The sequence below is a fragment of the Chelonoidis abingdonii genome, chromosome 3 (genome assembly GCF_003597395.2).
Source record: "Chelonoidis abingdonii isolate Lonesome George chromosome 3, CheloAbing_2.0, whole genome shotgun sequence".
In the NCBI taxonomy this organism is placed as follows: Eukaryota; Metazoa; Chordata; order Testudines; family Testudinidae; genus Chelonoidis; species Chelonoidis abingdonii.
Window position 1 is genome coordinate 92,354,901 of NC_133771.1, and position 13,101 is coordinate 92,368,001.

Sequence of the window (13,101 nt, forward strand, 5' to 3'; positions counted from 1 at the left end):
TTCTGTGATTTAGAAACCATCCTGTTAAAGCACTCTAGCATTATTACAGAGTATTTCACTAACGGTTAACAATATGGATGGTAAAAATATGGATAGTAGAGCGATGAATAATGGAGTTCTGTGCAAAGTAAGTACATAAATATAACCTGCTATGTATGAGCTCCTGTTTAGATAATAAAAGATGCTGAAAGAAATGTGTGTTTACATTATCCACAGGATATGTGTAATCTTAACCTTTAGTCATTATGTTAAAATAAACAGCATATTAAAATGGTAATTTCCCCAGTGTTACTGATTTGCAAAGTGAAATAATGAACTTCATATCCTTCGTTTGTTCACTCTACTTGTATCCATTTAAATGGTTATTATGTTTGCTGAGAACTAATGATCATTTGATGTTAGTATGTGATTTAAAAATCTAAAAGTACCACTACAGGGATAAAAGTCTACTAATCGATGCCAGTTGGAATGTTCTGTGTTTGTCGTACAGATTTGTGTCTGACAGTTCAAACTAATGGCACAAAACTGCTTCCTACTGCAGTGGCTAAGGCTCAATGGGCCTGTTTATTTATAAGTGCTGAGCACTTCCAGCTTCTGTTGACTTCAGCAATGGGCATTCAGCAATTATAAAAATCAAGCCCTATGCAAAGTAACTAGAAAATCTAATGGTAAATATATGACTCTAAGAGTGTGATTTTCGAAAGTGCTCAGAACTGGCCCAGCTCTGTTTCCATTGTATTTTAGTGGGAACTTTTGAAAATCCATCATATTTGGGAACACTGTACCTGCATTTTGTATTTTTCCATGGTCTTGATTTTCAGAGGTACTGATAACCCACAGTTCACACTGACTTCATTGCAAGTAGTAGGTATCAGTGCATCTGAAAATCAGAACCTAAGCATACAGTACAGCAGTGCTGGAGTCTTGGAAAAAACAAGTGCTGGACTGCAGGGCAGTGAGAGGCCCCAGGAGGGAACAAGTGGTCTAACTAGTGTATACTAGAGGTAGCTGGGAGGAAGATAGGAGTAGTGGGGAAGCTGAGGGAAGCCCAGGGAAGCTGGGGGGTGACTCCCTGCAAGGCCTGTCCTGTCCTCATCTCTCTATCTGTAGCCAGCTCCTGCTTCCCATGGGAGGCTCCACTATCTGGATGGCTCTACTACGCAGCTCCCAAAGTCACCCAGCTTCAGCTCTTCCCTACCCAGTCCTGCAGTGTCCCCAGCTCACTCCATGCTGACCTGGCACTGACACCTACTGACTCGTAGGACGCTCTGCAGCCAGGGAGGCAAAGGAGCCGGTTGGCCAGTGCTTGGAGAAGTATCAAAGCATCATTCTGGCCCCTAAAAAAGCCTCAGAAGAGCATTCCAGAGAGTTCTGGCATGACTAAAGCACTGCAGGTCAGACTTTTCAACAGATAAATATCCTCATAAATTTTAACCTAGCTTTGCAAAAACCTAATGAAAAGATGTATCCCACTTACCTGGCATTTGAAAACTCCTTCAGAATCGTTTTTTGGAAAGGAAAGCTGATATTTCACAGCTAATACCAGGCTGAGGGGGGCTCTTTTACTCTTCCAGAAAAAAACAATGAAGAATTGCTCTTCATTTGGAAATCCTATATGAAACTTTTCTTAAAGTTTGATCTACCTACCAAGAAAACAAAGACTAAAGAATAATAAGGTGTAAAAAATTGTGCATTTGTTTCTTTGTGTGAATTCTGACCTTAAAAATTAAGTAATATCTTTGTTTGTTGAAATAAGGTTCAGCAGCCTGGACATTCTCTAAACATCTTCCAAATCCAGCGTTGATCTAACTCTGCTACCATTGAAGTCAATGGGAGTTTTGTTATTTGGTTTAATGAGAGCAGAGTTAGCCATCACGAGCAGTTTGCAAAAGTCCTACCACCATTTTATTAACTTCATTTGCTTTTCTAGCATGAATGAAAAAGTAATATAATATTTTTAAGCTATGTTTCGTTGGTTACTATTCCCTAAGCAACAGATTCCAGATAGGAAAATATCTATCTTGAACTTAATTTACTACCATACTACTCAGTAGCCAGCAAAGCTTAATATTATTATTTCCATTACAATGGTAAATAGAGACCTCAAACGAGATGCTATGGAGCAGGGCTCAACCACCCTAGGGCTCACCTCCAGTTTAGGTCTTATGTTCCTAAAAGCTCATGTGTTACAGTTTCAGACAGTCACTAGCAGAGGTTAGGAGAGATTTTCCCCTTGAAATGTATTTTGGAAGTGGTTTTTTATGTCTCTCTTCTGAAGCTTCAGGGATGGCCAGAGCTGGAGATGGGACATTGGGGCAGGGTGGACTAGGGCTCTATGGTGGCATCTCAGTCCCTCCTAGTCTCTGCCTGTGGCACACAATAGTCTAGTTTTATGTGGGCTGAAACACTTTGGTCTAATTTTAGTTGTTGGGTTCTAGGGGTGTTGGTGGTCTGGGATGTACAGGCGGTCAGACTGGACGATCTAGTGGTCCCTTCTGGCCTTAAATTCTATGACTATAAAAGATCAGGACCCAGCTGTGCCAGGCACAGTACATATACACACAAAGAAACAGTCCATGCTCCACAGAAGTGGGACAGAGTAAGTATTATTGGGTCGAAGAGAGATTAAGTGACTTGCCCAGCATTGCACATAGAGTTTGTGGAAGAACTAAAAATTGAAGCCTGATTTTCTGATTCCTAAGTCAGTGTCTCGACCACAAGACTATCCTTCATCTTTGATTATCCTTCATTAATCTTAGTTTTTAGAACAGAGCAGTGGTTCTCAAACTTTTCTACTGGTGACTCCTTTCACACAGCAAACCTATGAGTGTGACCCCCCCACAGTCCCCTTATAAATTAAAAACACTTTTTAAAATATTTGACACTATTATAAATGTTGGAGCCAAGATGGGGCTTGGGTGGAGGCTGACAGCTTGCATACCCCCCTTAATAATCTTCCAAACCCCTGAGAGGTCACAACCCCCAGTTTGAGAACTGCTGGAATAGAGTTTCATTTGTCGTAAAGGGCTCAGAATTTGCCCCACTCTCTACTCCATCCATATAGAAATGCAGAACTGTCCTCTACTGAGCATATAAACAATATAAAGGGCAAACTGTTCAGATCAATCTCTATTTATTATTAAAGAATTATTTATTTTTCCTCTAAAAAACTAAGGCAAAAGGTAGAAAGGGCAATGTAGAAAGAGCATGGTTTCCCTTAAGAAGAAAAGAAATATGCTAAAATTATTACTAAATGCAATAAACCGTACTGGAAATCATTCTGGATAATGTATCTGCTCCTCCTCAGAACTGACCAGAAAGCAAATAATCGACCGTATACTAGCTAATGGTTTTTATCTGACAACAGTCAGCATGAAAACAACTCATCAGCAGAACTTTGATGTGTGTCAAAAGGCTGTTGGGTAATATACTATAGATTACCATTGGAAAAGAAGAAATGATTATCAGGGACAAGAAAGAGGGATGAATATTGGTTTGTTTGTTTTAATGTAGGCCTCAAAATTTACTATAATTATCTATCAGGATAGGCAATGTATTCTGGCCCCCAAAAATTTAACTAGAGTTTTCTCTAAAAAAAAACCCTCAGAAAACAAGCATTTGACCTGATGTATACTCAGTTTCCAACATGAATACACCACCAAATAAAAATCAGTGGGTAACCAAAAAAGAGATTCTCTGCAGTCTGACCACCTCAGGTTTGGATTGTCAGGTTACACAATCAAAAAAGACTTGGTTCTGGTCAATACTTGAGTGAAGAGGGTTCATGGAAATCTATGTGTGCAGTGGGAAGGTCTATGAATGATTCAGTATGTGTCATTCTTACCTTTGGGTCAGTACACTGAGCCAGTTCCCTGCTCTGGTGCACTTAGCAGCTCAAGATATGGAATAAATGTTTCAAAAGTGTCAAAGTGATTTAGGAGCATTATTCCTATTTCCAAATGGGACTTAGGCACTGAGGGAACTTAAGTCCCAATGGCACTTAGGAGCCTAAGTCACTTAGCCTTTTTTTTCAATCTTTTGCACATTGTTTTTTAAATCAGATGTACGACTAAGCTTTAGGTTATTTATGGTCAACAAGAAGCTCATCACAATTTTTGCAGAAGTAGAGGTCTTAAATAGATGATCGTGGCCAACTTTCAGTATAGGCTGTCAAAACATTAGAGCTGTCAAAAAAATTTAAAACTGATTTTGATGGAAAACTGGTGTTTTGAGTAAAGGGTTTTTCTTTCCAAAAATGTCTGCTTTCTCTGGAAAATTTTGCGTTTTCCTCAAAATCTATTCAGCTAAAAACTGAAAGCTTTTGGCCAGCTAAAAACTTTGTTTTTTTTGTAATTGAAATTTTCTGTGGAGAAAAAAAAACACATATTCAACTAGCTTCAGATTACATTGTACCTATCCAAAAGTCCTCCTGAACTTTCCCTCAAATGCAGTATTCTTCACCTTCTTCCCTGAACATTTGTGTAGCGTTGATTTTCACTGCTAAAACAAGTATCACCATGTTCCACCGTCTAGAGATGGATGTATTTTGTGGTGGAAGGTGTGTGAGGTGAAGTGATATTATATTACAGAGGCATAGTAACACCTTGACCATGCCTCCTGTTTGCACCAGGAACAAAAGCAAGCTGCACTGGGAGACATTGTGCTTCACCCTGACACCTCCATAGGGCAGTCGTATATTTGCCACAATCTAGCCAAGAGAAAATGAGACAGATAATAATTAAATGAGCCACTCCTGAGTCCTGTCATTAGAGGTGGCTTCTGGAGCTGAGTGGTTTTACTGCCAGAGACTCTGTGTCCTTTCTTGGTTATAGAAGATTATAGCTATTTGATGACATTTCATGAAAAAAGTACATTTAGGTTGATGCTGCTGGAATGGAGAGATTTTTCAAAAATCAAGAAATAAAGCTGAAAATATAATATTTACATGAGTGGTTCAAAAGAACAAACAAAGACTGTATTAGGCACTGAGATGCAAATAAAGCCCATCTGTATATATCTATTATATACTTCTAGAGATATTATGTGATTGTAAAATCTCATACTGTGTCACAGCAAAACACTAATGTTTGTTAAAAAGCTAGTTTGAGGAATGTCTGTGCTACCCATTGTAGCAGAAAAAGAGCCTGAAACATTAACCCTTGTATCAGAGGCCTGGTGTGAGGCCTGAGGCCTGAATTAAAGTACTGGTCAAGCCTTGCTAATATAAAGCAAAGTCAGCAAGAGACACGTTGTGAGCAGGAGTCAGGCTTAGCCTGCATGCATGCTCACAGAACTTGGCAAGAACAGGGCTCGCAGGGCCGGCTTTATGACCCACGAGGCCCGACTGGAATACTCGGCAGCGGTCTGGGGCTTCAGCGGAACTTTGGCAGTGGTGGGGGTTCCGCTCCAGGTCTTCCGCGACCCTGAAGGACCCCCTGCCACCAAAATGCCATCGAAGACTCTGGAGCAGGGCACCCTTAGACACTGGTGTGGGGCCCTCTTCGGTGCAGGGCCTGATTCCAGGGAATCGGGGGAATTGGTGTAAAACTGGCCCTGAGGGCTGGTATTGCAAAAACGCACACATTCCTGAGAAGTGCTAGGCAAAGGACACTTGCACAACGCATTCCAAAAGGTGGTACCAGAACACTCCAATACCAACATGTACCCCAAAGATAACAGGAACAGGTTGACTTTATCTTTAAGATAAGGTCAGGATGAGAGTGTGATAGATAGAGATGTTTTGATCAACCAACATGTACAAGAAAGGATGTGTACAAATTGGAGAGAGTCCAGCGGAGGGCAACAAAAATTATTAGGGGGCTGGGGCACATGACTTACGAGGAGATGCTGAGGGAAGTGGGCTTATTTAGTCTGCAGAAAAGAAGAGTGAGGAGAGATTTGATAGCAGCCTTCAACTACCTGAAGGGGGCTTCCAAAGAGGATGGAGCTAGGCTGTTCTCAGTGGTGGCAGATGACAGAACAAGAAGCAATGGTCTCAAGTTGCAGTGGGGGAGGTGTAGATTGGATATTAGGAAAAACTATTTCACTAAGAGGGTGGTGAAACACTGGAATGGGTTACCTATGGAGGTGGTGGAATATTCTTCCTTGGAGGTTTTTAAGGCCTGGCTTGACAAAGCCCTGGCTGGGATGATTTAGTTGAGGTTGGTCCTTCTTTGAGAAGGCTTTTGATAGCATTCACAGGACTAGCCTATGGCACATTCTGCAGATATATGGAATTCCTTTCCATATAATCAATGTCATCAACAGCTTCTATTTCAACTTTACATGCAGTGTTGATTACAGTGAGCTCAGCTTTGAAGTCAAAACAAGAGTACGTCTGGGGTGTGTCATGTCTGCAAAGCTCTTCAACATTGCCATCAACTGGGTAATGTGGTGTACAACAGAAGACATGCCAAGAAGCATTAAATGGACACTCTTCTCATCCCTCTTCACTGTCTTATCACATACCCAACACCATATACAAGAAAAAACAACTTGACTCAACACATTCAGCCAGCAAATTGGACTGAAAATCATCTGCATTAAGACAGATATCATGACCTTTAATATTGCCTCACCATCCCCAGTACAGACAGAGGATTATGTTCTCACCATTGTAGAAACATTCACATACTTGGGCAGCACCATCAGCCAGGATGGTGGAACAAGCCAGAACATCCAGAACAAAATCAATAAAGCCAAAAACACCTTCAGGAGCTTAAATACAGTCTGGAAATCATCAAAATACAACACCAAAACCAAAGAACCTGAGAGTGACAGAAGGGTACAAAGACAATGATTAGTCAGAAAACCTCACCAATCATTGGCCACCAAGTTGCTGCCCTCTGTCTAAGGTCTGCATCCCTTGAATGCACCCACCACGCATCTCCAACTACCACTTCTCATCAGCTGTAGGGCCAGATCCTCAACCAGTTTAAATCAGTGCAGCTCCTTGGAAGTTAATGAGGTTATGTCAATTTACATCGGGTGAGGATCTGGCTCATAAGCTATATATGCATATACTGGTGCAGGCAATATTGAGTATCTGTTTTTGTGTGCTAATGCCTGGACATTTCCTGTATTACTTTGATTTCAATCATTGTTCTTCCCCATTACCTCTTAAAGACAATTATGAAAAAAAGGTTGCACAATAAGTGGTCCTATTATGAATTCATTTGCTAGTTTTTTATTAGCACAGATGTTGATGAATTAATTTGGTATTCATGTAACTCTCATTTGCTGCCTCCAATAAGAATCCCTTTGTAATGCACCATTAGTTAAATGTAACTTCACAATAAATATCCACCAAAAGAAAAGGAGCCTATATGTTACTTTAAATAATGAGCCAACAAAGAAGCCAGATTAGTACCATAAATTAATGACTGCTGTAGTATGGTAAGAATATATTTCTTAGGTATCAGCTATTCAGGCTGCCACCATAACATAACCCATGGACAACCAATTCTTTTTTTTACCAATTTCATTGTCTCTGGAAAAAGCCCTTGAGCCCCAGCACCACTTCTGTACCTGGGAGATAAAGAGAAACTCTACTTGTTCCATGGGTTGGGAACGTCCAGATCCAAAATGGGAGTATAAATTCAATGTTATGTTTCTGCTATTCTTCCTCTTTATTCAAGATTATGCATATTTAGGAAGGAATCTCTTGTTTTGCTCTTGACACTTTTCATCATTTTCCCTACTGAAGTTTTGGTAATTGAAGCTACTGAGACTCAATTTCCTATCTTATCAACCTATACATTGGATGAATACAGACATCAAATCCCTGTTCTGATGATGGCGTGCACAAGGGGATTGCAAGCAGGGGCACAGGCCCCCCCAGTCAGCAAAGCCAGGGCCCAGAACTCCTCCAGGGTGGGGAGAGCAAGCTCCTCTGGCCCCCAGAGCTGGGGAGGGAGTTTGACTTCCTATGGCTGCCACTGGAGAGCGAGCTCCACTGGGCTGCGGGGGAAGGAGAGGAGAGCCAACTCCTCTGGTCCCATGGCCACGGGGGCTGTGTGGGAAGAGCCAGCTCCTATGGCCCAGGGGCTGCAGGGGAAGAGCCAGCTCCTATGGCCAAGCAGGGGAGAGCCAGTTTGCCAGTTCCTCTGGTCCTGGGGCTGCACAGGAGGAAGGAACGGGAAAGGAGTCAGCTCCTTAGGCCATGGGGGGCACAAAAGTGCCCCTTCAAAAGCAGCCAGATTTTTATTTCTGTGCATACCATTACCAGAATCTGATTCAGTTTTTCATTCAGACAAATTCAAATTCAGAAGTGCATCCAAATGAGTCTAAGAGAAACTAATTTGGCCATTTTCTTCCCTCATACACGTATAAAAGTATCACCCATTAACTCAGGATTAACACCACCATCAGTGAACATAGGATGGGCCACAGTGGCTCAGTGTAAAGCAGTCTAATTTGTAGCTTATACTTTCTTACAAATAATGGTATTTACGTCTTACATTTACTTCCAGTCTCTCTTCTCACAGCTAAGAAACACCTGTTTAGACATCCTTAATTTTGCTTACATTGACTGACTTAGACCCTCACTTACTTACCACCATATCATTTATAGGCCGCCTTTGGGGATAAATATAACCTCTCAGTTTGGCCCTTATCTGAGCCTGTAACTGTTTAAAGGCTTGTGAAAGTAACATCAGAGTAAGGTAGAGTGTGAATTGAAAGGGAATTAACTATTCCTGGTTAACTGCATGTTAAACTGTTTTGGATTAAACTAATTCAGAAAAAGCACTCTTATCCTGGAATAAAACCATGCACACATGGAATTAATCATAAATAGTTAATTAGGAATAGCTCTTCCAGAATATCTCCCTGTGTAGCCAAGCCATTAAGGAGTCTACAGCAGCAAAATTCATAACCAGGAGAGACAGAAGGGAGGCGTATGGCAAGAAAAATCATTAATATATGAATGTGTAAATTAAAGTAACTTTATGCCTTATCCAACTTCCTAGTATGCACATAACATTTGCTAAGCTCCCCTCCCCAATATTACTCACAGATAGTTAAGTTGATCTGTAGTTTATAGGAATTAAATAGTATCCCATTAAATAGCTTGTGGGAACTTTAGTGGAGTTTTCTCTGTCATTTACCACAGCGGCAGTGTGTATATGTAGCTAAGCCATACATGTTGTGTATAATTAGTAGACATGGTTATTTTGACCTCCCTGTGTCAGTGTGGGTCCTTGATATTACATTTGTTATGTAAAGAGCAAAACATTATGGAGAGACCAAATAACCAATGAAAAAAATGCTAGAGATTTATTAGAACTTAGCAAACGCTAGTCAGAGATCTTATGAAAAAAAAGATTTGATTTTTAGGGTGTATTTAAGAGATTCATCAGGTAATGTATGTTTACGGGCACTGGAAGGAAAGTTGATGGCAAAAGAACATGAGGCAGAACAAAAAGATTTTGGATGGACGAAGCTGAATCCTGAGTGGATCAAAAAGATTATTCAGCAGACGATTATGCAGAATCAAACCTCCAGTAATGGAGATGCCACATAAGTAGAGAGTAAAGAGCAAACAACACAACAGGATCCTAATTGTAGCTAAGAGAATCTAAGTGTAAGGTTACCTTACATATCATCTGAGAGTTTGGATTTGTGTGTTTTGCTGTTGGAGCACTCAAATTAAAAGAACTTCTTGTAGCTGGAGTCATATATAATGTGAAAATTTGAAGTAAAAATATTTATGGTCAGATATAGAATTTGTCACCTACATATGACATTGCCTGATTTTCAGTCAAGCTGAAATCAGCAGTTAGGGCTGCTCAGTACTTCAGAAATCAAGCCTAAGTGCCTAAGTTCGAACCAGAATGCATCTGACGAAGTGGGTATTCACCCTCGAAAGCTCATGCTCCAAAACGTCTGTTAGTCTATAAGGTGCCACAGGATTCTCTGCTGCTTTTACAGATCGAGACTAACACGGCTACCCCCCTGATACTTAAGTTCGAACCATATTTTAGGTACCTCAATTTGAAAATATTTACTAAATGGGCAATTTAGTAAATATTTTCAAATTGAGGTATCTAAAATGTGGTTCAAACTTAGGCGCTTAAGCTTGATTTCTGAAATACTGAGCAGCCATAACTGCTGACTTCAGCCTGTCTGAAAATCAGGCAATTTATATAAAAGCCTAAATATGGAATCAGGTCTTGTTTTAGGCACCTATATTTGTGGTAATCTAGCCTCCCAGTCCCAGACCTGAACTTTAGCGTCCACAATCTGGTCCTGTCCCAAACCTGGACTTTTGCGTCCAAAAGTCTGGGGGCTTACCTGAAACTCCCCCAAGCTCACTACCAGCTTGGTATGGGCCTCGCACCAGGTCAGAGAATTTAATTAGAGAGCCTGACCCCCCTCTTTCCTCTCTCTGGTGCCCCAACCCTCCCTTGGTGGGACACCCAGATTCCAAATGCCTTGGATGCTAAAGCAGGGAAAAAATCCCTTCTCCCTCCTTCCCCGGCTTGCCCAGAAACCGGTTTCTCTGCTTCCAAGAGATAAGCGTTCTCTACCCTCAGGACAACTGAGATCCAAAATGCCAACAGCTTGGCTTGCCTTCCCCCCGTGCTGCTCTTTCCCTGAAGCAATAGGAAAATAGCCCACAGCCTGGCTTTTCCCGTCCCTTTGCCTCCCTAGGAAAGAAACTTCCACACGTTTTAAAAGAAAGTTATATAAAAAAAAGAAAGAAAATATAAAAAAAACAATAATCTTGCATTAAGAAACTCAATACAGGCTTTGCTTATAAGAAGATATGAAGAAACAGTCTGATTTAAAAGATAGCCCAATTAAACCAGTCCAACAAATCATACATGTGAATACACCACAAAGATCATCATAGCCGAATTACTTGTGCGTTCCCTTGGTACTTACAGATGTTTAGAAGAAACTTTAAGATAAGATGGAGTTAGGAGGAAACCTTGTTACTCACAGCGACGAAAAACAACAAAGACAACAGCCATCCACATCTATTCGTACAACCCAAAGCTCCTCACAGCCGAATTGCTTGGGTTCCTTTGTACCCCCAGACTTTTGGTATAATATTTGAAATAAGAAGGAGTTAGGAGGAAAACCTTGTTACTCACAGCCGAGAAAACAAAAAGACCCGAGTATAAATTCCCGCCCCTGACTTTAAACAATCCAGTTCTCTGATTGGTCCCCTGGTCAGGTGTTTGGTTACCCTTTCCAGGTAAAAGAAACTTAACCCTTACCTTACCTATCTAGTTATGACAATATTCAAATAGGTTAGCCTGAAGCAATGATCTAAAATAGCATTGTAAAATGTTTCAGAGTGCTTTTAATCAGCAGTACTCAACTTTATGATACACTCAGTTTGGAGAACACTTTGTGATATTTCTCCCATGGTATTGGATCCAGACCCACAGTGATGTCTGTAATTCACGCTCCTCTGCACACAGTGATACACGGCAAACAATAGCTGGACAAATAAGCCTATCAGCAGACTGTGAGCAACTAGCAGCTTAGCAAAGAGCCTAAATCTTCTGCGTGGTTTGCCTGGTTTTCTGGATAGTGTTGTGTTTATGTTTATGTTATTATACTGCTATGTTAATTACAGTATATGTTCCATTGTTCCTTTAAAAAAATCTATATAAAGAGAAGGACACTTCTGGAAGCTGCAACGGGCCATGTTGCTATTGCCACACTACGTTACAACTTAATTTGGTTTTCGATTTTTACCTGGCATGTACTAGAAAAAAAATTGATAAGCAAATCTCTCTCTCTCTCTCTCTGCCCCTATGCACTCTAGGCTTGGGGCGGGGGCAATGAGACCTAACTGAAGTCTATACAGAAATGTTCAGAAAAAAATAGTGAATGCTGAGCCAGATCATACCTATGATGTGCTAAGCCTGTGTCCTGTGTGACACATTAGTCTAACATTATGCAGAATCAACCCTGAATTTTTGCAGCATTATCTTCCACCAGCTACTCCCCTTGGTCCACTGCCACTTTGACTGGGCCACAGAAGTTTTCCACTCTGGCTTCTGTATATAGCCCGTGGAACGCACATTGTGTGTGTGTGTGTGTGTGTTTCTCCTTTGTATGGTTTGTGGCACAAAAAAAGGACACTCAAGTCTGTTCTCTTTGTTCTCATGGCCTCATGCTCTGAATATTAAAAAAGGCTGAGTTTAATACAACCCTGCTGGACGTTTTAGCTTGCCTTTCAGCCTGCCATTTAACCAATGAAGGGCAACAAGATCACCAGCATTTCCCAAGGAAGTTAAGAGGAAGTTGTTCATCAGAGCTTAACTCTCCGGCCAACAATTTACTACAGTTTCAAATTGTTTTCATTCCATAATCAGTCTGTATAGATGAATCAGCCTGTGCCCCATCCATGGGGCTATTAATTTGCTGGTTGTAAAGATTAAATAGTTGGGCTGTGCCGGTGACAGCTCTGTTTGTGATACATATCCCCTCCCACAGTTGATAGAAGTCTGGTGTTCAGTCATAAAATTCAGTTCTCCTACACTTTATCAATCAAATTCTCTGTGTGACAAAGTTCATGTAAGATTTAAGGGAAGTAGTACAGCTTCTTCACAGTAAATACAACAACTGGAAGGAGGAGTGAGCTTTACATTGTTCCCTTAATACATCAATTCTTCCAGCTGATTGTTCAGGTTTAATGTTAATTCACAAGTGGTACAAAAAGTAGGATACATGAAAACCCCAGCTCTTTCTTAAAGACAATAAAATAGCAAGGATCCTATTTTCTGAATCCTGGTTTTTTTTATACATCATTGAAAAATGTCCCGTGGAAGTCACGAGACCATTGTGATTCTCTGTCTTTTTACTTCAGAACCAGGCTCCAGTGGTTCTCATGCCACTATGAAATCTGAATGCATGTCACTAACCCACTTCCTCCTAGCTCCGTGGCTGTGTTTTAATTTAGTGGCCTTCTTACTCAAAAAGATTATTTTTCATACCTAGACTCATCATAAATAGTAAATTGAGTGAATTATTTCATAAATAGCAACATACAATGCGCTCTGGCTTTTAAGTTTTGATTGCACAGATTTTCTTTTCCTCTATTTTGACATATAAATATGATGATGGATACATCAGGGATGT